General features: G+C 51.7%; 1 protein-coding gene across 1 annotated transcript in view; it reads left to right on the top strand.

Annotated features, from left to right (window-relative positions):
• Positions 1–1,436: 1,436 nt before the first annotated feature.
• Positions 1,437–26,437, top strand: part of LOC141153248 (cytochrome P450 2G1-like) — a 121,225-nt gene continuing 96,224 nt past the window's right edge. Inside the window, exon 1 of the mRNA XM_073637950.1 lies at positions 1,437–1,501. The gene's annotated coding sequence lies outside the window, so the exon portion shown is untranslated. The remainder of the gene's footprint in view (positions 1,502–26,437) is intronic.

Below are 26,437 nucleotides of genomic sequence, written 5' to 3'. Positions count from 1 at the left end.
GAGTTGTCCTCACAAAAGCATAGAAAAAAGAAATGTGGTCTTCCAGCGGATCTTCGATAAAATTAAGCTTTTATTAGGAACATATAAAAGCAGCCATGTCACAAGGACAATACACGGGGTACAAGGACACAAGACATATCATGTCTTGTGTCCTTGTATCCCGTGTATTGTCCTTGTGACATGACTGCTTTTATATGTTCCTAATAAAAGCTTAATTTTATCTAAGATCCGCTGGAAGACCACATTTCTTTTTCCTGTTCTAAAAGAGTGCCTGGAACCAGGGCTATTCCGTTGTCGGAAAAACTCACACAGAGCCTCCAGCTGTTAACGATCGGGTGAGCTGATTTTTTTCTCCCCTTCTCCCTTTCCTTGTTTGTCAACACAAAAGCATAGAGACTTATCTAAAATTGATCCTAGTGTTGGAAAAAAACTCACCCAATACAAGTCTATGGACTCGTTAAAAAATTATACAACTCAAATTCCATCCGAAAAGAAGCCATAAAGCCATAAGAAAAGCATAATAATAATATTAATAATAATCCGTGTACTGTTTGGTTTTCACAAACTGTTTGTTAGGAAAAGGTGGAGAAACTTCCATGAGGTTTTTTTCATAAGAGAAAAACTAATGAAACTGATGATTAAAACTGACACTGACCAAACTCTGATGACTCTGACAGTTTTTTTGTATTTGTGAAAAATCACTGACGTGTGATGAGCCCTTGTGCTGAATCTTTACTGACAAACTTAAAGTTAGGTCCAGAAATATTTGGACAGTGACACAAGTTTTTGCAATTTAACTGTTTACCAAACTATGTTCAGAGGCATGCAGAGCCCTAATCAGATCCGCTTACTGTCCAAATATATGAGCTTCTTTGTCCACATGTGATGGGTTCACAACGACAGCTTCCAAATGCAAATGCCACACCTGGAATCAGCTCCAGACCTTTTAAGTGCTTAATTATGGATTAACGATAGAAAAGCCCATGCAGCCCATTAAAGAGCTTTTAAGATAATTGGGCAATTACCTTTTGTCTCTTGAAAAAGAGTCAGCTACATATTAAAGAGCTGCAATTCCTAAACCCTTAGTCCAGTTAGGATGTGAATACAATACCCTCAAATTAAAGCTGAGAGTCTGCATTTTAAGCCCAGATTGATATATAACTGTACCTTGAATATGTTTTGGTAAACAGCTAAAATGCCAAAACTTGTGTCACTGTCGAAATATTTCTGGACCTCACTGTATATATCTATATATTATTCTGCTCATATTTGGAGTCTGCGAATGAACACAAAATATATACAACAACATACTTGAAAGAGTCAGTTATGAAATATCTGCCTTATTATTTTTTTTGCGAATATTTGGCACCTTGACTGAGCATTTCTGGCTCTCCCCACATACATGTGACTAAAAGAACTGAACATTTCCTAGAACTAACTATTGTGTAATCAAAAGTTATTCTGAAAGAAATAAGTCGAGATTCAGATTCTGCAGTTTAAAGTAAGTGACTTTAAATTCACTTTCGATCATGTCACCATTTTATGTTATTTTTATTGAAAGGTTTTTATAGTATGGCAGTGATATTATAGGGTTATTATATGCCTAATGCTCTACTATTACATGACTATCAGAGAAAATGGGTTCTGGGTCAAAAAGTAAAGTAGAACTTCTCTGAACACAATTTTTCAAAGCGGGAAGGGAGGAGAATTTATCAATCATGTGCCAGAATTCCTGCCAAAAAACTATCCTTTATATCTTGCATGATATTTATTTAGTATCTTGCTTGTGGTGATAAAGAGTCAGCTGCTCAAATGTGATGTTTTAGGGAATAAGGATCCTATTCTCTAGTTCAGTGGTCAGGAATAGTGATGAGCGAGTATGTTTTGTTAACCCTTTTGCCGAGTATGCTCGGCTGAGCACCGAGTATTTATAGCATGCTCGGCCTTTAAGTTTTCGTCGTGCCATGAACATGATTTGCGACTGTTTGCAGCTTTAATACATGCGAGGAATGCTAGAGAAAAAGGTATTCCTCACATGTATTAAACCTGTCAAACAGTCGCAAATCATGTTCACGGTGCAACGAAAACTTAAAGGCCGAGCACGCTATAAAAACTCGGTGCTCGGCCGAGCATATTCGGCGAAAGGGTTAACAAAACATACTCGCTCATCACTAGTCAGGAATAGTGATGAGCGAACGTGCTCGCCACTAGTCGGTACTCGCCCGAGCATCATGGTGCTTGACAAGCTCAGGGTTCGGCGAGTATTTCCGGGTTGCTCGGGCGGGAACTCGGGTCCCCTCTCTGCATGTTTGGCGCTATTTAGAGAGCCAATGAACATGCAGGGATTGCCTGCCATGCACTGCAATGCCGTGGCCATGTTGGTTGTGGGCATTACAGTGATTGGCTGGCCGTACAGTGTCATCAGGTCTATATCAGACCTAGCGCCGCCATGCTCACAGTCACTCTGGATCAGACAGTGTAGGGAGAGGTGCTGCTGAGCTAGGGAGAGATTTGCTTGTGTATTAGGTAGTGTAGGGAGAAAAACCATACATTACACATATCCATCTTAACAAACAGTCCTTCTGAGGACTAATCCATCTGCAGAGATATCAGGCAGGCAGGATGTATAGGCTGGCAGTGTATATAGAAGACTGCAGTGCATATGTGGCGCCCCCGTGGGTTCAGTCACCACACAGGTACTGCACCTCACCCAGAGGTGTGGTATCCCACTCTCAGGTAAGGATAGAGTGCTGCCCGGGACCCTAACACCTGCATCCAACACTAGACTACTCCAGACCAGCTGGAGGGGCAAGATGTGTCGCGCTTCCTGCTGAGCCCTGACCCTGGTTGGAGTGGGGGGAACCAAAGTAGGGGGAACCATTTAGTGGGTGTGGGTGGAGGACCTAGATCAGGGGAGCACTTGTTAGAAGTGATATAAAAGAGGGAACCATCTTGGAAAGACAGGTCAGTCCGAGAGGAGAAGTAGTGGGAGCTGGAGCTCTGCCGGAGCTCTGCTCAGGAGGAGGGCTTAGCAGAAAGGCCCACGACTGAGAAGTAGAGGAGGAAGGAGAGAGGTGCAGGAGAAAGGCTCCACAAAAGTGAAAGGGGTCCCAGGGGTACGGGCAGTGCTGGAGGCCACCCGTACCCCCGAATCTGCCAGGCGGTGAAGGGATCAAGCCGCAGAGGGGACCGGCCCCTGACCAGTGAGAATTACAAGGTTCAACTGGAAACCGAAGGCTTCTGTACTTTCAGGGTGCAGCTGCCACATCCACACTCAAGTTGCCAAAAAGGTAACCATATAGCATTCAGGGAACTCCAGGTTGCCCAGAAAGATCCGAGGATACCGGCTTGGGACATTGTTTAGCGAGGCGCAGGGCAAGAAGGGTGAGGGCCAGCGCAGAAAGACGGCTGAGAAGGTCATATAGAATGGGGTCCTGTCAGGCACTCTTGAAACACCTGGGAGTTTGCTGAACCCCTGCCTGGTGAACGCAGCATGACGTGAGAGGCTGTAATCTGTACAGTGCAACCTGAGGAACTTGACAACTGTGAGTAAACTCTGAAGACTGCACCCCACTGTCTCTGTGAACTTATTGCTGCGCCATCACCCCCTGCACTACACCGCAACATCCATAACATCTCAGCACAGCCCTGGAGCTAAGCTCTACCTGTGGAGAGCTAAACCAACTCTGCTGCATTTACATCAGCTCCAGAGGACTTGCTCCGCAGCGGCAGCTCCATATAGCCGCATACCACAGGTGGCTTCACAAACTTTATATAAAAGAACTATAAATCCCCTGTAAATATTCCCCTTTTGATTGACCGCCCTGGGTCACGGACCGGGTCACCACCACTGTGACATCTCCCCTAGCAACGACCGGCCGGGCACCGAGTACCCCACGGCCCAGGGGGCGCGTCATCTTTGGCGTCACGAACAGGATATGAACCCACCCGTTATCACCGGGTATTGTGCACCTAGAGACTGTGTTCTATTCTGAATGTGGTGCCCACCCCAGAAGAACGGGCACCATTATGTGCGTTATCAAGGACAACATAGAACCTCCCATCGTGGGCCGGGTCTCATAATGGCGCCAAAAGCGGAGCACTCCCCAAGCAGCAGTAACCATGTATGTAGATGTGTCCATCAAGGTGAGGGAGCTACCCCCAGGTGTGGCTGGCAGCAAACAGCCATGGGATCGCCCCAGAAAGGGGAGAGGAAAAAAGAAGAAAACTGGGAGACAGGGTGTGGTCTCAAACAGTCTAGACAGACCGCACTCGGCAGGCAAGATGAAGGGAGGTGAGACAGGAGTTCCCGCCAGCGGCCTGCAACAACCTGAGGCACCCCTCACCTTGCAGGAGATGGTATCCAAGCTATCCCGGGAGGATACGGAGTTTCTCTACGCCGGGATGGAGGACCTAAGCCGGAGGATGGAGAGGGCCCAACAGGACGCCATCACCGGCTGGAAGAAGTAGATGGTCGAGAGGATGGCGAACTGACAGCAGCCAGCGCTGCATGAAGTGGGCAGCGCCCCAGCCTTGGCAGAGCCAGATCAGCGCCAGGAGGCAGAATGCAGCACAGGAGCGGCCGCGGGACCAGGTAAGAGGAGTCTCCCTGTCCCGGGCGCTGAAGGCACTGACCTGCTCCTGGGACCCCTGCTGGAACCGTCAACCCCGGGTGCTACCGACACAGGCCCGCTCCTGGTCCCCCTGCAGAGCCCTCCTTCCCCGGGCGTGGAAAGTGACGATCTGTTCCTAGCCCTCCTTCAATATCATCCGTTCCCGGGCACGCACGCCCTAAGCGTACCTCGGAGCCTGGAACCATCACCCCCGGGCACCAGTGATGCTGGCCCGCTCCTGGGCCCCTTGCAGAAACCACCACCTCCGACACCGGAGTGGGTGTACGGGCGTCTGCCTTGGGACTGGTCCGCGGAGGTGGAAGACCATAGCCTCCCGCTGTTACCCGCTCCTGAGCCCTCAGCCATCCCCGGGAGTGAAGAGGACCAGTTCCTGTGGGATAACCCTGGGGGGGACCTCATGGGGTTTCCCCTGGAGACCAGAGCAGAAGCTGCGCGCCGGGTGGAGCACTGCAAGAGGGAGCTTGCGCAGCTGGAAAAAGAGCGGCATCTCCTGCGGGAGCGCTGGGAGAGACTAGAGGCCCGGAACATGGAGAAGGCCCGGGCCTGCAAAAACAAAGAAGCTGCACATGGTCCCCGTGCCGAAGGGACCGGGGTGAAGTTCAACTTGGATGGAGGATGAGGTTTCATTCGGGATCCGCAGACCGAGACGGATCTCTTTGTTAACCAGAGGGACGTGGAGTCCCAACTAAAAGAAGGACATCCGGATCGGAATCTATACCCTGGTGATCACGTCACCTACACCAGGCATCGAGGTGAGAGGGGCTGGTTTGCCCTGAACGGACACAGTGTGGTGGAGGAGAGTGAACCCTTGCCATCTAGAGCTGATGACCCGGCTGGGCCAGCCTATAGTGGACAGGAGTTGTTTCCCCGGAGAGAGCACTACTACTGAGCAGTAGGTGGAACTGTACTGTATATAGTTACCCAGAAGGGTACATCAATGTTGGTGTGAATTGGAAAAAGTAATGTGTGTGTTTACTTAGTTACCCGGTAAGGGTACCAAAGACTGACAGGCTGAGGACTGTGAGCAGCCAAAAACTGTCCCTGTAAATAGTTGCACTTCGTTAAGTGGCCCTTATTGGTTTTATGCAACAAAACGACCTAAGAACAAAAACCCGTTTGGCGCGGCCGAAGACATGGTCCAACACCTGGATCACCTATGCCCTGCAGCCACGCCCAGGGCCTATGTTGAGGGGTTTCGGACGGGTCCCTCATGCTCATGTTTGTTAGATTGCACCTTGTTGAAAAGAATGGACAGCCGGTTGCATATTGCGCTGTAGCCTACTAAAATTGTTTGATATGAGAAATGTTTTATCTACTTGAAGAATGTTTTACAATGTGTTGTAACCTGCTAAGGAAACCTGTAATGTTCAAGTAAAGTAAAGTAAAGTGCCTCCCATAAAGGGAAGAAAAAGTTTGTTTATGATCTTCTATGTGAATGTGTGGCACCCCAGGGGTCTGGTTTCCCACAGTAATGTAATGTTATGTCTGAGAGCAGGTGGGAGGTCCTTTGGTCAGGGATCCTGTGCATGCCACACCTCCTGCCCAGTCTTGGGAGGGGAAGACCTTCCCCTATATAAACCCTGGGCTGAAGCAGGGTTAGTCAGTCAAGGAGAGTAGAGACAAGAAACAGCAGAAGCAATACCACTACGAGTCAGGGGCTGGCAGCTGCAGAGCTCGCCCTGACTGAGAAGCTTTCTTACCGGACCCGGCGTCCGAGGCTGTGGGGACTAACTCCTACCCAGCAGCAGAAGCCGACCGGCAGGGGATTTCAGGTCCTCAGGCCCAGAAACCCGAAGGCACGGTCACACGCGTGGGACCAGCACCGCCATCGTGGAGCGGAAGACATTAGAAGGCCCCGAGTCACCGGCCATACGGGTGAGCACCACACAGTACACTCAGGGACGTGGGCTACTTATATCCGCTTCTAGCAAGGTAGCCAGAAGAGTACAGTCAGTTTGGGAGGCCTACAACTCCGCCTGGCCAGGGGAGATCCCATCTGCTCAAGGACTGACCAGGCCCCGTTCACTAGCAAGTACTCCGGGAGGGTCTATCGTTGTTACCAGTAAAGACCCTGAATTACACCGCACCGTCTCTGAGTGGTTCCTGCTACCCCCATCATCCACATCTGCTGCCCTGAGGCCATACCCCTCCCGTTGGGGGTTATACCATCTACGCTGCACCATCCATCCACCGGCCTCAGCGGACTGTCCTGCAGCGGCAGCTCCATAGCTGCATTCAACGGGTGGCGTAGTCGTCCTGCATCTACCGCTGTTACATCGCCGCTCAGTTTGACTCCCTGGCCACGGACCGGGTCACCGCCACGAGACTACAACCCTCAAGAGATCCGGCTCCGGGTAAGCTCCCGCGTGCGCAACGCAGCGCGACACAGGCCCAGGGGCACGTCAACTTTGGCGTAGTCGGCAGGATTTCGTGCCCGCAACCACCGGGTACTGCGTGCCTGAAAAAGAGACTTTTCAAACTTACCTGTGGTGAAGATTCCCGCCATCCGGCGCCATCTTCAGCCTTCTTCCCGCCATCGGTGAAGTTTCCCGCCATCCGGCGCCATCTTCTGCCTTCTTCCCGCCATCCGTGGAGTTTTCCCACCATTGGACGCCATCTTGAGGACGCCGCGCGGGAAGAAGAGGGGCGTGGACTCCGAAAGCGCGCGAGAACTGAAGCCCCGCCTCACGTCCGGACGTTGCGTAAGGTCCTGGAAGGAGCCCAGCAGACGCCGACGTCACAGGAGCGCGACGGAAGGTCCTCAACCCTGACGATCCACTGCGGAGCCGCGGCCTACGGAAGAGGATCATCGCAAGGTAGGCCACGGTCCACTAGGGGGGAGGAAGATGTCGGATACGGAGGAGAGCTTCACTGCCTCAACCCCCGCCAGCGCTACGCTGCTGCAGTTATGCCCTTCACCATGCCCTATATCCCGGGAGCAGCTTGGCTACCCCAGTACTCAGGGGAGTCACATACCCTGCATGACTTTAGAGAAAAGCTGGATAGCCTCTTCCAGGTGTACCCCCTCACAGAAGAGCAAAAAGTGAGCATCCTGGTGGCCCAACTAACCGGGGCAGCCAAAAGGGAAGTAAAATCCTGGCCACCTGGGAGGAAGACTGTCGCAGGGATACTAACCCGGCTGAAGGACACCTTTGATACCCGCACCTCAGCCGAGATTAAGCTTAGATTCTACGGGTGCAAGCAGCGAGCGCATGAGAGTATAAGGGACTATGCACTAAACCTACAAGAGGCCCTGAGGGCCATTAAGCAGACCGACCCTGATGGAGTGGGAAACGAGGACAGGCTGTTGACCGAACAGTTTATAGAGGGACTGTATTGTAATACCCACCGAACCCAGTTGCGGGCAATGGCCTTACAGGATCCCCATCTGGGCTTTGCACAGTTCAAGGACAGAGCCATCCGGGTGCTCCGAGAACCGGCACCGGGTGGCGTTGTGACCCACAAGCGCCCTGCTATCACTTACCACCAGGAGGCGGCGCCCTTGTCGGCAGGGCCTGTGGGAGCTGATGCGCAGGCTTTGGACAATGACCCGGCTCCAGACCTACACCATCAGGTCCAAGAGCTAGCTAAGAGCGTTGCTGCGCTAACCCGAACTGTGCAGTCTTTACAGGCTTCCACCCCAGGGAAGATCCAGCTGGCATCCGGACCGGAGGACATCCCGTGGCGTCGACCAAGGAGGACCCCACCGGCCAGAGGAAGACCCAGTGACCGATACAGCGAGGACGGACGACCCATCTGCCGCCGCTGCAATCAACCTGGACATATGGCAAGGTACTGTTCTTTAAACGGGCACAACCTGGGGTAGAGGGCCAACCCCCAGGAAAAAGATCACCAGGCCCATCGAACTGGCGCGACAGATATGTGGGAGGACGTCCAGTCTTGCCTGTGGTACTGGATGGCATTCCCATGAGTGCCCTACTGGACACCGGGTCACAGGTCACCACCATCCCGTACGTGCTCTTTAAGCAGTACTGGAATGACTCGGATATTACCCGCTACCTTGACGACGACTTGAGTATCATCGCCAGCAATGGCCAGCCCGTGCCACAGATCGGATTTAAAGAGGTGACCATCAAAATCGGTAGAGTCGAACTGGCAGCACAGGGACTGATCATTGTAGATATTGACAAACATGAGAGTCACCCAAAAATAACTCTAGGAACTAATGTAATTGAAAATTGTCTTGCAGAGGTGATTTTCCTTTTACAGCAGGTTGCCAAGAACGCCAGCTCCGGCGAGCAGCGGGTGCTCCAGAAAGAGATCCGGGCACTGATGCGACGGCAACAGGTGGAACTCTCCGGCGGTGAGATTGGTAGCGTAAGAATGTGTGACCCTTTTCCTATTGCCATGCCCCCAAAAAGTGAAATGATGATTTGGTGCCGGGCAGCTATTGGTCTGAGAGGTAGAGATTACCAGGCAATGGTAGAACCAGTTTACTCGGACAGTAGGCCCACCATTTTGACAGCACGGGGGGTGGTTGATGTACGCCATGGGAGGGTGCCCGTTCGCATAATAAATATCGGGGAGAGGGAAGTGTACCTGCCCCGGTATGCCACGCTAGTCAAATTATATACCATTAACCAAAATTCTATACAATCTGTGGAACCCTTGCCTCCATCTCACCCGGAGGAAGGTAACGGCTCTAAGAAAAACATGGAGGACTGGTGTCAGCAACTACATCTGGGTACTGACTCCACTCCCGCACACCAGAAACAAGGAGTCTATCGGGTGGTTCAGGAGTACGAGAGAGTGTTCAGTAAACACCCGTTAGACTTCGGGCGAGTCAAGGGGGTAGAACACCACATCCCCACGGGAGACCATCCTCCTATAAAAGAGAGGTATCGACCCGTACCCCCTGCCCACTACCAACACGCCAAGGGGATGCTTAGAGACATGAAGGAGGCTGGGGTGATCAGGGATAGCTGTAGCCCCTGGGCAGCTCCACTAGTCTTAGTCCGAAAGAAAGACAACACCATGAGGATGTGTGTAGATTACCGGAAAATCAATCGTATCACACACAAGGATGCGTACCCCTTACCAAGGATAGAGGAGTCATTGGCTGCTTTAAGATCTGCTAACTTCTTCTCTACCTTGGATCTCACTAGCGGGTACTGGCAGGTTCCTGTAGCAGAGGCGGACCGGGAGAAGACCGCATTCACCACCCCGATGGGACTTAGCGAGTTCACCTGCATGCCGTTCGGACTCTGCAACGCACCGGGAACCTTCCAACGACTAATGGAGTGTTGTCTGGGCCACAGAAACTTCGAGACGGTCCTGTTGTACCTGGACGATGTCATCGTATATTCCAAGACGTATGAGGACCACCTGAAACACCTGGCGGAAGTGTTCGAAGCTCTGGCGAGTTACGGCCTAAAGGTGAAACCCTCCAAGTGTCACCTCCTGAAACCAAAGGTGCAGTACCTGGGACACGTGGTGAGCGCTGACGGAGTGGCTCCCGACCCTGATAAGATCACCGCAATTAAGGAATGGCCAAGCCCCTCCAGCGTAAAAGAAGTGCGGCAGTTCCTCGGGTTGGTAGGCTACTACCGAAGGTTTATTCCCGGTTTCACCAAAAAGGCAGCACCTATGCAGGACCTCCTGATAGGCCAGTCCCGGAAGGCCAAGAACCAGAAGCCGCCCTTCAAATGGGAGGAGCTGGAAGAAGAGTCCTTCCGCCAGCTGAAGATGGCCCTCACGGGGGACGAAATCCTGGCGTACCCGGATTATAGCCAGCCCTTTATCCTCTACACCGACGCCAGTAACATCGGGCTAGGAGCCGTACTGTCCCAGATCCAGCAGGGGAAGGAACGAGTAATCGCCTACGCCAGCCGAAAGCTGCGACCCACCGAAAGGAATCCCGAGAATTACAGCTCATTTAAGCTAGAGTTCCTGGCCGTAGTATGGGCAGTCACCGAGCGCTTTAAGCATTACCTCGCTTCTTCCCGGTTCACCGTGTACACGGATAACAACCCGTTGACACACCTGGACACGGCAAGACTCGGTGCCCTGGAGCAGAGGTGGATGGCCCGTCTGTCCAACTACGAGTTCACAATCAAATACCGGGCCGGACGCTCCAATACCAACGCGGACGCCCTGTCCAGGATGCCCAACCTGCCGGACGAAGGAGAAGATCCGGAGGGACTGGAAGAAGTTGAACTCCCTGCGTTCCACCGTCATGGGACTGTCCAGTACAGCCACCGGGTAAGGAGTAAGCAGGCTGCTACGTTGAACCCCTTGCCTCACTACAACTGGGCGGAAACGCAAGACAGCGACCCTGCCGTCCGACTGGTGAAGGAGATGCTGACTCGCCCGGAGGCTTGCCTTGAACCAGACGCTCCGGAGGAAGCCAAACAACTATGGGCAGAGAGGAGTCGACTGTTCCTTTACAAAGGGAAGTTGTGCCGCAGAATGGTTAACTCACGGACGCATGAACTACTCTGGCAAGTAGTGGTGCCACGAAGAGACGCAGCCATGGTGATGGAGGCATACCACGACGGAGCTGGACACTTCGGGTGGAAGAAGCTGGAGTTCCTGCTGCGCGAGCGATTCCACTGGGTAGGCATGAGGGGAACCATTGAGAAGTGGTGCAGAGACTGTGGCCCGTGCAACCTAAGAAGGAAGGATCGTGCCAGCCAGAAGACTCCCCTGCAGTCCATCGTCACCCGGCAACCGTTGGAACTGGTAGCCTTGGATCATGTAAAACTGACCCCAAGCAGAAGTGGCTACGTCTACGCACTAACCATCGTGGATCACTACTCCCGGTTCTTGGTTGTCGTCCCCGTCAAGGACTTAACAGCTCGAACAGCAGCTAGAGCCTTCCAGCAGCATTTCTGCCGTCCACACGGGTACCCGGACCAAGTGTTGACAGACCAGGGACCTGCCTTTGAAGCGGAGGTCTTCCAAGAATTCTGCACTCTGTATGGCTGCCGGAAGATAAGGACGACACCCTATCATCCGCAAACTAATGGACTTTGTGAGAAAATGAACCAGGTGGTAATGGATCTTCTAAAAACGTTGCCCCTGGAAGAACGCAGTCTGTGGCCTGAGAAGTTGCCCGATCTGGTGGACCTATACAACCACATCCCGGTAGGTTCCACCAACTGTACCCCGGCTTACCTAATGAGGGCAAGACCTGGTAAGTTACCTGTTGACCTGGAAATGGGAGTCCTGACACCCGAGGACACTTCACCAGAAACAGACTGGGACACAGAGAGGCAGCAGCAGTACCGGAGAGTACAGGAGAGCGTGGAGCGAAGTCTCTGTCAGGCTAGGGAAAGACAAGAGAAAACTTACAACCAGTATGCTCCCGCTGTTCCCCTGGTACCCGGAGAGCAGGTCTTGAAGAGGAAGAGACGGCTCCACAAGTTGGACAACCAGTGGGAGAAGGACCCGTACACCGTACTGCCCTCAAGCCACGAGAACCCGAAGGTTTGTACCATCAGTAAAGACGGAGGGGAAACCACAGCCATTGTATCCCGGGACCACCTGAAGAAGTGTCCCGAACAACTGAGGAACCCTGAAGAGGAACAAGAAGACCATCGACCCGTAGAGGAAAGGGAAGATATGGTTAGTACTGTGCTCGGGGACTTCCCTCGGTCTTGGACTCAAGTCAATGGTGCAGTTGTGGTACCCGTACTCACCTTCCTCCAACCAGCATCCCAAGCACCTACGGAGCAACAGGTAGAGCTGGAAGAACAGCCGGTCCAGGAGGCAGAAAACTCCACACAAGCAGAACAGGAGGATCAACCCTCTGCTTATAGTGAGCCTGCCGTACCCCTAGTGAGACAAAGAGCCGGTAGACAGCTGCCCAGTTTACCCTTGACAGCTCCTACACCCTGTAGTTCAGGGCCAGACAGTCAGCTCCGTAGGTCCACTAGGGCCACTAGAGGCCAGTTACCCGCACGCTGGAGGATTTGAAGTGTATAAATTGTTTTATTTATGTTTATCTGTGTATTGTTGCTTGTGTATAATTTTGTGTTTCCAGTTATTTTTAGGAATCCTTGGTGGATCTACCGGGAATCCTTGTACAATTAGTTGGAGCGTAACCCAGGATGGACTAGAGACTGCTAAGGACTCGGGGTAGGACAGACCCCTACCTGGTTACGTCTCCCTGTTTTGGTGAAATGGACACCTTGCTTTCTTCAAAGACTGCACCCGGTTACGGACATGCCGTGACCACCTTTATGTGTTTCTTCTTATTGTACTATTATTGTTGTTATATCTTGTTATGTTTTTCTAAAATATGTTTAGTCCCGGAGTACTAAATTTCACTAGGGGGGAATGTGGCACCCCAGGGGTCTGGTTTCCCACAGTAATGTAATGTTATGTCTGAGAGCAGGTGGGAGGTCCTTTGGTCAGGGATCCTGTGCATGCCACACCTCCTGCCCAGTCTTGGGAGGGGAAGACCTTCCCCTATATAAACCCTGGGCTGAAGCAGGGTTAGTCAGTCAAGGAGAGTAGAGACAAGAAACAGCAGAAGCAATACCACTACGAGTCAGGGGCTGGCAGCTGCAGAGCTCGCCCTGACTGAGAAGCTTTCTTACCGGACCCGGCGTCCGAGGCTGTGGGGACTAACTCCTACCCAGCAGCAGAAGCCGACCGGCAGGGGATTTCAGGTCCTCAGGCCCAGAAACCCGAAGGCACGGTCACACGCGTGGGACCAGCACCGCCATCGTGGAGCGGAAGACATTAGAAGGCCCCGAGTCACCGGCCATACGGGTGAGCACCACACGGTACACTCAGGGACGTGGGCTACTTATATCCGCTTCTAGCAAGGTAGCCAGAAGAGTACAGTCAGTTTGGGAGGCCTACAACTCCGCCTGGCCAGGGGAGATCCCATCTGCTCAAGGACTGACCAGGCCCCGTTCACTAGCAAGTACTCCGGGAGGGTCTATCGTTGTTACCAGTAAAGACCCTGAATTACACCGCACCGTCTCTGAGTGGTTCCTGCTACCCCCATCATCCACATCTGCTGCCCTGAGGCCATACCCCTCCCGTTGGGGGTTATACCATCTACGCTGCACCATCCATCCACCGGCCTCAGCGGACTGTCCTGCAGCGGCAGCTCCATAGCTGCATTCAACGGGTGGCGTAGTCGTCCTGCATCTACCGCTGTTACATCGCCGCTCAGTTTGACTCCCTGGCCACGGACCGGGTCACCGCCACGAGACTACAACCCTCAAGAGATCCGGCTCCGGGTAAGCTCCCGCGTGCGCAACGCAGCGCGACACAGGCCCAGGGGCGCGTCAAATGCATTCTAAAAAACTTGCATGTCTTTAAAAATATTTAGTGTTTTACTCTGTTCCAGCCCACGGAAGTGCTGTGTTTTACCAAGGAGGTATGTGGTGCCCCTGCGGGTTCAGTCACCACAGAGGTACTGCACCTCACCCAGAGGTGTGGTATCCCACTCTCAGGTAAGGATAGAGTGCTGCCCGGGACTCTAACACCTGCATCCAACACTACACTACTCCAGACCAGCTGGAGGGGCAAGAAGTGTCACGCTTCCTGCTGAGCCCTGACCCTGGTTGGAGTGGGGGGAACCAAAATAGGGGAAACCAAAATAGGGGGAACCATGTAGTGGGTGTGGGTGGAGGACGTAGATCAGGGGAGCACTTGTTAGAAGTGATATAAAAGAGGGAACCATCTTGGAAAGACAGGTCAGTCTGAGAGGAGAAGTAGTGGCAGCAGGAGCTCTGCAGGAGCTCTGCTCAAGAGGAGGGCCTAGTTGAGAGGCCCAAGACTGAAGGAGAGGAGGAAGGAGAGAGGAGCAGGAGAAATGCTCCACAAAAGTGAAAGGGGTCCCAGGGGTACGGGCAGTGCTGGAGGCCACCCGTACCCCCCAATCTGCCAAGCGGTGGAGGGATCAAGCCGCAGAGGGGACCACCGGCCCCTGACCAGTGAGAATTACAAGGTTCAACTGGAAACCGGAGGCTTCTGTACTTTCAGGGTGCAGCAGCCACATCCACACTCAAGTCGCCAAAAAGGTAACCATATAGCATTCAGGGAACTCCAGGTTGCCCAGAAAGCTCCTACCAGGGATCCTTCATCCGGGGATACTTCTTGAGCTGGCTCTTCTGCAGAACTTACAGGTTCAACTTGCTGTGGAGGGTTTTCTGACTGTTCATAGAATTGGAGTACTGGAATGATTATTGCACCTCCTATTTGAGGCCAATCTACTGGGAAGTCTCCTAAGTCTGTGTGTATCACTGCTTCTTCAGCTTCTTCCGGTTTGGTGAGAGGCACTTTTTCTTGGGGTTTCAGTAAATCCGGACACAATTTTAGGTGGTCCCTGGACACTGTTGTGGACGTTTTTCCTCCGTCTCGACTGATTATGCAGGTCTTCTTGTTATCAAATCTTGACGGTAACACAGTGCAGGGTTCTTTTTCCCATTGGTCATCAAGTTTGTGGTTTCTTCTTTTTCTTTTCAATACTGTTTCACCAGGTGTGAAGGGTTCTGCGGGTGCGTTTTTGCTGTAGTTCACTTCCTGCTTTTCTCTTACCCGAGTAAGACTGTCCTCAACACAGGCTTGTACCCTCCTGTACTGCTCTTGTCTGGTCTTGTCCCAATCTTCAGTGGTCATATCAGCTTCAGGCTCAACAACACTAAGCTCCAGATCCATGGGCAGCTTTCCTGGCCTTGCGAGCATGAGATATGCCGGAGTACAATTGGTGGAACTTACTGGTATATGATTATACAGATCCACTAGGTCTGGTAGTAGGTCTGGCCACTGGTTTCTCTCTTCAAGTGGTATGGTCTTTAGCAGGTCGATGATCATGTTGTTCATCTTTTCGCAGAGACCGCTTGTTTGTGGGTGGTATGGTGTAGTTCTTATCTTTTTACACTCGTAGAGGTGGCAGAACTCCTTGAACAACTCAGCCTCAAAGGCCGGGCCTTGGTCCGTCAGCACCTGCTCAGGATAACCATGGTGTCTACAGAAATACGCTTGGAATGTCTTTGCTGCTGTCTCTGCCGTCAGGTCTTTGATGGGGGCGACCACCAGGAAACGTGAGTAGTGATCCACCATGGTCAGAGCATAGGAGTACGCTGACCTGCTGGGGGACAGCTTGACATGGTCCAGGGCCACGATCTCCAGGGGTCGAGTCATCTTGATGGGTTGCAGGGGTGCCTTCTGGCTGCTGAAGTCTTTTCTTCTTAGGCCACAGGGTCCACAGTCCCAGCACCACCTCTCAATGGAGCTGCGCATTCCTACCCAATAGAATCGACACTTCAGCAGGGTCTCTAGCTTTTTCCAGCCAAAGTGCCCCGCCTGATCGTGGTAAGCTTCTAATACCATCTGGATGTCTGTCTTGGGGACCACTATCTGCTATACCATCTCATGGGTTTTTGGATTGACGTACCTCCGGCACAGCTTCTCACGGTAGATAAACAGCCGGCTTCTCTCGTTCCACAACTGCTTTGCTTGGAGAGACGCTTCTTTCTCCAGGGAGGCACCTTCTTGGGTTATCAGCTCCTTGATACGGCTGACAACCGGGTCACTGTCCTGGGTCTCATTCCAGCTTTGGTGAGGCAGGGGGTTTAACGTCTTTCCACGCTGCCTCCTGGAGGCTCGTTGCTCGTGGATCATCCCATTCCGGTGAAAGGCAGGTAGCTCAATCTCTCCCAGGTCATCCACCTCTTCTTCTGTGTCTGACTGGTGAGGCATCCTAGACAGGGCATCGGCGTTGGCGTTCTTGTGGCCCGCCCGGTATTTAATTGTAAATTGGTAATTTGACAACCGAGCCATCCATCGTTGTTCCAGTGCCCCGAGCTTAGCTGTTTCAAGATGGGTCAAGGGGTTGTTATCAGTGAAGGCAGTGAACTTACTGGAGGCTAGATAGTGCTTAAACCTTTCAGTGATGGCCCAGACCAAGGCCAGGAACTCCAACTTAAAGCTGCTATAGTTCTCTGGGTTCCTCTCAGTCGGGTGGAGCTTCCTGCTTGCGTATGCGATCACTTTCTCCTTGCCATTAAGCTTCTGACTTAGAACAGCTCCCAGTCCTTCGTTGCTGGCATCTGTGTACAACAGGAACGGTTGGCTATAGTCAGGGTAGGCTAGGATCTCATCGCCAGTCAGAATCTCCTTCATCTCCTGAAACGACTCGGCTTGCTCCTTACCCCAGTGGAATGGGGGATTTCTGCCTTTGGGGGACTGCCCTACCAGGAGGTATTGCAGAGGAGCTGCTTTCTTAGTGTAGTCCTTTACGAACCTCCCGTAGTATCCTACTAGTCCCAAGAACTGACGCACCTCCTTGAGGTTCTTCGGCTCCAGACACTTCTGGATGACAGTGACTTTCTCCGGGTCTGGTGCTACCCCTTCTGGACTGACAATGTGCCCCAAGTACTGTACCTTTCTCTTGAGCAGGTGGCACTTTGAGGGCTTCAACTTCATCCCGTCCCGGGACAGTGACTCAAATACCTCTGCTAGGTGTTTCAAGTGGTCCTCGTACGTTCTGGAGTACACTATTACATCGTCCAGGTAAAGTAACACAGTCTCGAAGTTGCGGTGTCCCAGGCAGCACTCCATCAATCTCTGGAACGTTCCGGGGGCATTGCAGAGTCCGAACGGCATACTGTTGAACTCGCAGAGTCCCATCGGGGTGGTGAAGGCCATCTTCTCCCAATCCTCCTCAGCCACAGCTACTTGCCAGTACCCACTAGTGAGGTCAAGGGTGGAAAAGTAATTTGCAGACTTTAAGGCAGCTAGGGACTCCTCTATGCGTGGTAAAGGGTATGCATCTTTATGTGTAATGCGATTTACTTGACGGTAATCTACACACATTCTCATGCTCCCATCCTTTTTCCTAACTAGCACCAGGGGAGCTGCCCAGGGACTACAACTATCCCTTATTACTCCCGCCTTCCTCATGTCATGCAGCATTTCTTTTGCCTTCTGGTAGTGAGCTGGGGGTATAGGCCTATAACGTTCTTTGATTGGGGAATGGTTGCCTGTGGGGATATGATGTTGAACCCCCTTAACCCTCCCGAAGTCAAGTGGATGTTTACTGAACACCTGCGAGTATTCTTGAACCACCCGGTGTACACCCTGTTTTTGATGGGCAGGAGTGGTGTCTGTCCCAACATGGAGCTGTTGACACCAATCCTCCACCTGGGTTGCAGGGTCATTATCCTCTACTTCATCTGGTGAGGTTAAGGACTCCGCCTCGTGAATGCAGTTGTTATTTACAGCATGTAATTTGGCAACAGTGGCATAACGTGGCAATCTGACCTCATCTTCCCCACAGTTGAGAAAACGGACGGGCACCCTCCCATTACGTACATCTACCACTCCTCTGGCGGTTAAGAGCGTGGGTCTATGCTCGGAGCTAAGGGGTTCTACTACCGCCTGATAGCTCTGTCCTCTAAGACCTATAGCAGCTCTACACTAGATGAGCATTTCAATCATTGGGGGGGTGACAATTGGCATGGGGTCTGTTACCCGCACGTTACCGATTTCACCGTCTGTTAACCTTATTTGCTGTTGATACATCAGGACTCGGATCTCCCTCTGCAGTGCCCTCCTCTGTCTCGGCCTGGCAGTGTCGGCTATCTGTTGGAGTAAGAACACAACTTCTCCCAAACAGTTACCAACAATGTTAGTGCCTAGTACCATATACGGATTTGTGTCATCAGGATTAGTCTCTACTACAATTAGCCCCTGGTCCTTTAGCTCCACTCTCCCAACTTTTACAGTCACATTCTTAACCCCGAGTAGTTTAAGGGGGGAGTCCATTTGAGGCATAAACAGAAAGATTTGGAGCTGGCGGACGTAGGTCGTCCATGGACCAGAACCTCTTGTAGAGGACATCAGGCATGATGGTTACCTGAGATTCTGTGTCCAGCAGGGCGTGCGTCGGGATCCCATCCAGTACAATGGACAGGAATGGTCTTCCTCCGGCGAACCTGTTGTACCAGTCTGATGGGCCAGGTGAGTTTACTCCTGGGTGTCGGCCCTCGGACCCAGGGTTTTCTCGTTTAAAGGACAATTCTGGGTGATGTGTCCAGTCTTGCGGCAGCGATAGCAGGCAGGGTCCTTCTGTGGCCAGCATTGGTCACTGGTCCTCGGCGAGGGTGGTGTTGGCCTCCTCCTCCTTCGCATCCAGGGGACATCTTCAGGGCTATCGGCTAACAGGATTTTCCCTCCTTCCTTGGGCTCCGTCCGCAGCTGCAGAGCACTCAGCACCGTGGTCAGGGTTTTGCTCAGCTGACGCACCTCAGAGCGCAAACTGTCCAGTTCTTTAGGGGACGTTGCTGGAACCTTAGCTTCAGCAGCCACTGGGGAAAATGTGGGTGTAGCAGGCACTGGGGTAGCCCCACCCTGGTAACATTTGATGGCATTCGTTTCCAGGGGCTGCAGTCCTTTTATAGCCATGTCCTTAAGATTATCGAAGGTGGCATCTGGATGATCCAGGGACCACCAACGCACAGTCCTGCTCTCCTCTGGAGACCTCAGTCCCCAGACAAACTGTTCCTTCAGCATTTTGTTCTCATTTTCGATGCTGGTTGGACTAACCTGATTCAGAGCCCGCAGGGCCCCCTGTTGACGTCAGGCGTAGTCCCGAACATTGTCCTCCGGTTGTTGGGAACAGCTGTAGAACCTCATCCGGAGGTCCGCCTCAGTAAGGTCCTCAAAGACAGTCTGTAGTTTTTGGAATATTGTGGACACTGACTCATGGTCTGCGGCCAACCATGTTTCCACTTCCCGTTCCGCAGCACCAGTCAGTTGTCCTAATACAACGGCTGCTCTTTGTTTTCCTGTCATGGAGTACATGTCCAAGATACCACATATCTTCCGTTTGAATCCAGACAGGGTATCTGGTTTGCCGTTGTACTGGGGGAGCCACTTTGCTCCAGGAATGTACGGTAAAGTCATGGGAATGACAGGGGTTACAGGCGCTGCTGGTGGAGCGGCGGCTTCGGCTTGCTCACCATCGTGCGCGGGTTGAACCTCAGTGACGTTGACTGGCAGGTCGGCATTCTGCTGTTCGTCGGACATCTTGGCACCCCCCTAGTTAACCATGACCTATCTTCTGGTTTTTCTTCCGGTAGGCCGCAGCTCCGCAGGTGACGGTCGTCTTCAGGACCTTGCGTCACTTGCGTCCTACGTCAGCGCGTTCAGCGACGCTCCTTACAGGACCTGGCGCTTGTTGGTTTGACGTTGAGGCGTGGGGCATGTTCGAAGCTTCGCGCTTTTTTGCAGGTATGCCCCTAATTTTCCTGCGGTTACGCCCTTCTTCTCGCTCGGCGGCCCAACAATGGCGGCAACCTTCACCACAACTTTACCTACACAGTTCAAAATAAAGGCGCACAGAACCCGGTGGCAACGGGCATAACACTCCGTCGTTGCAGCAGGCACGCGATCCTGTTCGTGACGCCAGAAGAGATGACCAGCCCAGGGGATGGGGATGACTTGAACCCGGGCCTTTAGCCTGGCCTTAGGGATGTCGCGGTGGTCGGCTCCCGGGCCCGTACCCTAGGGTCACTCTTTTAAAGCGTTGATAGTTGTTTAATTTTATAAAGGTTCGTGACGCTACCTGTGGTTTCTGGTGAGAATCACCAGCGCTGCGCAGTCCACTGAGGCCGGTGACAAGGCAGCTTGATGGTATTGCTCCCCACTGGTGGACCTAGGCCTCAGGGCAGCGTATGAAGGGGGATGCAGGACAGGCGAGACCCAGCCGGGTCTGAGCAAGAACAGGGACAGACACGATAGTCACTTCACTACCTTTTACTGATGAAAATTCAGGCACATCCCGGAGCACTGCAGGGTGAAGGGTGCATATCAGGATACTCCCCAATGAGCAGGTGTAGGGCCTCTTGTTTCTTACCTCTGCGTAGTAAGTTTCTGACCTGCCTGGAGCTAGGCCTAACTTTGTCTCTGTCCTGCGCTGGCTGACTTTGTGGTGGGGCCTTTTCTTGGAGTACACCTCCTCAGCTTGCAGGGCCTATGTGTCTCCTGGCTCTGTTACGTATCAGCACTTTAGCGATCCTGGGACTTGTAGTTCTCCAGGGATTCCGGTTATGTCTTACTGGGTCATAGAGATCCCGGTAAGCTTCGGACCCGGTGTCCGGTAAAAGCTTCGGGGTGAGCTAGTTAAGCTCCTCTGCCCCCTATATACTAACTCTCCACTCGCCTTCTGCCTACTCGGGCCCTCACTAGGCTACTCACACTAACGGCAGCTTGCCACGCTTCACCGATCTTATGGCGCCGGCTCACCTAAAGCTCACTACTCTGAGCTACAACTGAGTCTGGACTGTGCTCCACTGCAGACAGACCTCTCTCAGGCTTCTCTACTGCAGGAACTCTCTCAACAGGTTTGCTCTCTATTGACTCCAGTCTAGACTAACTGCTGCCTGGCTCCACCTTCCCTATTTATCTATCCCTAACGGGCTCCCTCTGGTGGTCTGAGGTGGAAGGTGGAGATGTGTGAATGGTTATGGGGGCCTCTTGTGGAGGAATCCATCAATGCACTCTTCCAGGATCTGTGATACCAAGCGCAGCTGGGCATCACAGTCATATAGAATGGGGTCCTGTCAGGCACTCTTGAAACACCTGGGAGTTTGCTCAACCCCTGCCTGGTGAACGCAGCGTGACGTGGGAGGCTGTAATCTGTACAGTTCAACCTGAAGAACTTGACAACTGTGAGTAAACTCTGAAGACTGCACCCCACTGTCTCTGTGAACTTTTTGCTCCATCACCTCCTGCACTACACTGCAACATCCATAACATCTCAGCACAGCCCTCGAGCTAAGCTCTACCTGTGGAGAGCGAAACCAACTCTGCTGCATTAACATCAGCTCCAGAGGACCTGCTCCGCAGCGGCGGCTCCATATAGCCGCATACCACAGGTGGCGTCACAAACTTTATATAAAAGAACTATAAATCCCCTGTAAATATTCCCCTTTTGATTGACCGCCCTAGGCCATGGACCGTGTCACCGCCACTGTGACATCTCCCCTAGCAACGACCGGCCCGGCACCAAGTACACCACAGCCCAGGGGGCATGTCACATATAACACAAGAGGCTCCATTCCAATTCTGCCATCTGCTGCTGCTACATATTTGTAAACAAAGGCCCAGGTCTCAGGGGCCAGGAATACTTTTCTTTGGATCTTAATCCTCTTTTTTTGCTTAAAAAGCAATCCAGAGAACACTGTTTTTCTGCTCCATTTGCTTGTTGGCACTGCAGAATACAGCCAGGTCCTTTCCATATTACAGCGCTAAAAATCCATCTATTTAAAACCGTGTTTTCTCCGTCACATGGATCACATATACATTTTCAGAAAATACTGCCATTTCTGGCCTCGATTAAATTTTTTTTTTAGTGTGTCAGCAAAGTTTTTGACACTGGTTTGCTGTTCAAAACAGTTACCTACAGGCCAGGTATTTAAAACTGTGTTTTCTCCGTCACATGGATCACATATACGTTTTCAGAAAATACTGCCATTTTTGGCCTCCATTAAAAAAAAATATCAGTGTGTCAGTGAAGCAATTGACTCCAGATTGCTATTCAAAATAGTTACCTACAGGCCAGGCATTTAAAACTGTGTTTTCTCCGTCACACGGATCACATATACGTTGTCAGAAAATACTGCCATTTCTGACCTCCATTAAAAATTTCTTTCAGTGTGTTAGTGAAGCAATTGACAGCAGTTTGCTGGTCAAACTACTTATCTACAGGCCAGGTATTTAAAACTCTGTTTTCTCCGTCACACGGATCACATATAAGTTCGCTCCAAACTCAGTCATTTGTTGTGAGCATGGAAGATACTGTCCTCCATTTAAAATGGGCAAGGCACGTGACAATGGAATTGGACGTGATGGTAATGGTGCATGCAGAGGCCGAGGATAAGGCCGTGGGCAAGCTGAAATTGTGCCACAACAAACACCCACATCTTCTTGCCTAACCTTCCTGTCCCAATTTCTAGGGGACCGCAGTACAGCACTACTGAACACAGAGCAGTATCAAAAGGTTGTTGGTTGGATAGCGGATAATGCTTCCAGTCACTTAGCCACCACCACCCTGTCTTCCACACGGTCAAGTCTCAGTTGCCGTGAGTCTGGACCGCATATTCCTCACCCTGATCCTCCTTCCTCCCACCATGCCGAGTGCCCAGAGACAACTGATCCCACACTTGGACACTCTGAAGAGCTGTTCACTTTTCTATTTATGGATTCGGGCCTCTCGCCCGGTCCACTTGAAGGGGGGCAACAGGAGATCGCGTGTAGCGATGCCCAAATATTTGAGTAGCCACGGTCACACGAAGGCGACGGTGGGAAAGTGTCACAAGAAGTGGGCGATGATGAGACACAATTGCCAGAAAGTCAGGAGGAGGACCAGGGTGCGGAAGTGGAAGACGAGGTGGTGGATGATATAGTAACTGACTCAATCTGGCAGGAGGACATGCAGAGCGAGGACAGCAGCACACAGGGGGAGGGAGGCAGAGCACCCCAACAGGCAGGAAGAAGTAGTGTGGTGGCCGCAGACAGAAGGCAGGCAACCGTTCCCCGTAACACCAACACGTTACGGAAGTTGGAAGTTGCCAGTACAACTGTTAGGTCTTCCCGAGTCTGGTTGTTTTTTAAAGACCCCAAAAAGGACATTTGCAACACCTGCCAGGCCAGCATCAGCAGGGGTGGAAAAACGACCAGCCTGACCACCACCAGCATGATGAGCCACATGGCAGCAAAGCACCCGACTTTGTGGGCCGAACCCCAAGGTCCAGGAACAGTGTCTGCGGGTGGCACCATTGCTTCTTCCGCTGTTGTGCATGCAAGCCAATCCCTTGTCCATGGTGTATGCCTCCTGCCCTGCACCTGTCGTTGCACACTCTCAAGTAACAGCATCAGGAAGCACATCCATGTCCTTATCCCAGCGCAGCGTTCTGTTGTCCATACCCCAGTCCTTGGAATGCATGCGCAAATATGCAGCCAACGCCCCACAGGCCACACTACTAAATTCTCACATTTCACGACTGCTTGCGCTTGAAATGTTGACTTTTAGGCTCATAGAGATAGAAGCATTTCGCAACCTGATGGTAGAGGCCGTCCTTCGGTACTCGGTCCCCAGCCGCCACTATTTCTCCCGGTGTGCCGTCCCCGCATTACACAAGCACGTGAATCAAAACATTAGCCATGTTGTCAACAACGCAGTTACTGGTAAAGTCCACCTAACCACGGACACGTGGACAAGTGCTTGTGGGCAGGGACGGTACATCTCGCTGACGGCACACTGGGTTAACATAGTGGAAGCCGGGACCCAGTCGGACCTTGGGACGGAACACGTCTTCCCGACGCCAAGGATTGCGGGCCCTATGTCAATCAGGGTTGCCCTCACGGTCTACAGCTCCTGCACTTCATCCTCATCAGCCTCCTCCTCTTCAGCCTCCATCTCCGAAATCACCACATCAGTCACTAGCTAGAAGCACTGCAGCACTGCCTCGGCTAAGCGGCAACAGGCTGTGCTGAAGCTAATATGCTTAGGTGAAAAACTGCACAATGCTGAAGAGTTGTGGACAACTCTGAAAGAGCAGGCAGATCTGTGGCTCACACCGCTGAACCTACAGCCAGGCATGGTCGTGTGTGACAATGGCCGGAACCTGGTGGCGGCTCTGAGGCAAGGCGAGCTCACACATGTACCATGCCTGGCCCATGTGCTTAACCTCGTGGTTCAGCGGTTTCTCAAATCCTACCTGGAGCTGCAGGATCTGCTTATTAAAGTACGCCGCCTGTGTGCCCATTTTAGAAAGTCAGCTACAGCTTCCGCCGCCCTTGCAGTGTTTCAACAGCGTTTGCAGCTTCTGGCTCACAGACTGGTGTGTGATGTCACCACGCATTAGAACTCTACACTGCAGATGTTGAGAAGGATTTGTGAGCAGAAGAGGGCAGTTGTTGAGTACCAGCATCAACAAGGCAGTTGGTATTCAGTTCAGACTCCACACATAAGACCTCAGGAGTGGATATGGATGTCAGACATAAGTACCATCCTCCAAAACTTTGAGGACTCCACCAAGATGGTGAGCAGCGATGACGCCATAATTAGCGTCACCATCCCACTTCTCTGTCTGCTGAAACGCTCTGTGCTCACAATCAAAGAGGATGCATTGCAGGCGGAGCATGATGAGATGGAGCAAGGAACCATACAGGGTGATTACACACAGCCAAGCCTCATCTCATCCCAACGTGGATTGGGTGACAATGAGGAAGAGGAGGAGGAAGAACAGGAGCTAGTTTCATGCACTATAGATGGTACTACCTGCAAAGCTGTCATACCATCTGTTCATCATGGATGGCCAGAGGACAGAGAGGAGGAGGAGTAGGAGAGCATGGTCAGTCATCCTCTTGGTGAGGACACAGAAGTCTTGCCTGTTACGCTGCCTTTCCCATGACCCTCGCGTTCTCAAAATTTTAGGTGACAGTCATTACTGGTTTGTGACACTTCCAGACCCAAGCTAAAAGGAGAACTTTATATCTCTTATTCCTGAGGCGGACAGGTCTACAAAAATGGGGCTGTACCAGAAGGCACTTGTTGCGGAACTATTAAAAAAATTCCCATCTAAAAATGCTGGCGGCAGAGGACACACTTTGTTGGACAACCAAGGAGTACAAGCGAGAGAGACACAACTTCAATCCAGCAGAGGCAGGGGAACACTGTCAAAGTTCTGGGAGAATTTTCTCAGCCCCGCCCATCGCACAAGCCCTGAGGCGCGGGGTACTCTCACAAGCAGTGCAAAGTTTGGGAAGATACTGAGGGAGTACCTTGTCGACCGTACCAACGTCGTCCGTGATTCCTCTGTGCCTTATAATTATTGGGTATCCAAGCAGGATACGTGGAATGAACTGGATCTCTATGCCTTGGAGGTCCTGGCCTGCCCTGCCGCCAGCGTTTTATCAGAGCGGGCTTTTAGTGCTGCTGGTGGAATTATAACTGATAAGCGCATCCGCCTGTCAACAGAAAATGCTGACAGGCTGACTCTTATAAAAATGAACAAGGGCTGGATTGGGCCAGACTTCTCAACACCACCGAATGATAGCAGCGTAACATAAACTCAAATACAGTGTCTTTTCTTGGGAGATGTATTCCCATGCACCTTTTCACACCCAGACATGGGTATACGCTTCCTGATTTTGGCTATTTGCTCTTGTCCTCCTCCTTCTCCTCATCCTCCTCCACCATATCACCAGGGTGACCGTGATCCGTGATGAAACACCCACATAATTTTTTTAAAGGGTGTTTATGATGCCCTTAAAAAAATGTTTTATATAGTATGTTCATGTATACCCCCCAGGGGTAAATGTTTGTCAGCCCATACACTTAGTGCATGGGCATTACAAGTATAGGAGACCCGCTCCTTTCTAATGGGAACATTTTTTTATGAGGCCCTCCTCCACATCTCTTCCAAGGGGCATTGGAGTGCCTCCAAATTTTTGGCAACCCTTGCATTCACTGCATAGGCAAACACAATGAGAGACCACTTGCTAATAATGGGAACCTTGTTTTCAGGAGGCCCTCTGACCTACATGTCTCTTCCAAGGGGCATTGGAGTGCCTCCAAATTACTGGCAACCCTTGCATTCAATGCATAGGAAACACAATGGGAAACCCACTTCCTAATAATGGGAACATTGTTTTCAGGAGGCCTTCCTCTAAATCTCTTGAAAGGGGTATTGGGGTGCGTCCAAATTTTCAAAGTGGTATTGGGGTACGTACAAATTTTGGGCAGCCCTGCCACTCACTGCATACGCAATAACAGTATAGGAGACCCACTCTTTAGTAACAATAAAACA

The sequence above is a fragment of the Phyllobates terribilis genome, unplaced genomic scaffold, assembly GCF_046119375.1.
Source record: "Phyllobates terribilis strain yellow unplaced genomic scaffold, ASM4611937v1 Scaffold_7__3_contigs__length_470593459, whole genome shotgun sequence".
In the NCBI taxonomy this organism is placed as follows: Eukaryota; Metazoa; Chordata; class Amphibia; order Anura; family Dendrobatidae; genus Phyllobates; species Phyllobates terribilis.
The sequence above is the reverse complement of the archived record's forward strand: the minus strand, read 5'-3'. Positions and strand labels throughout refer to the sequence as shown.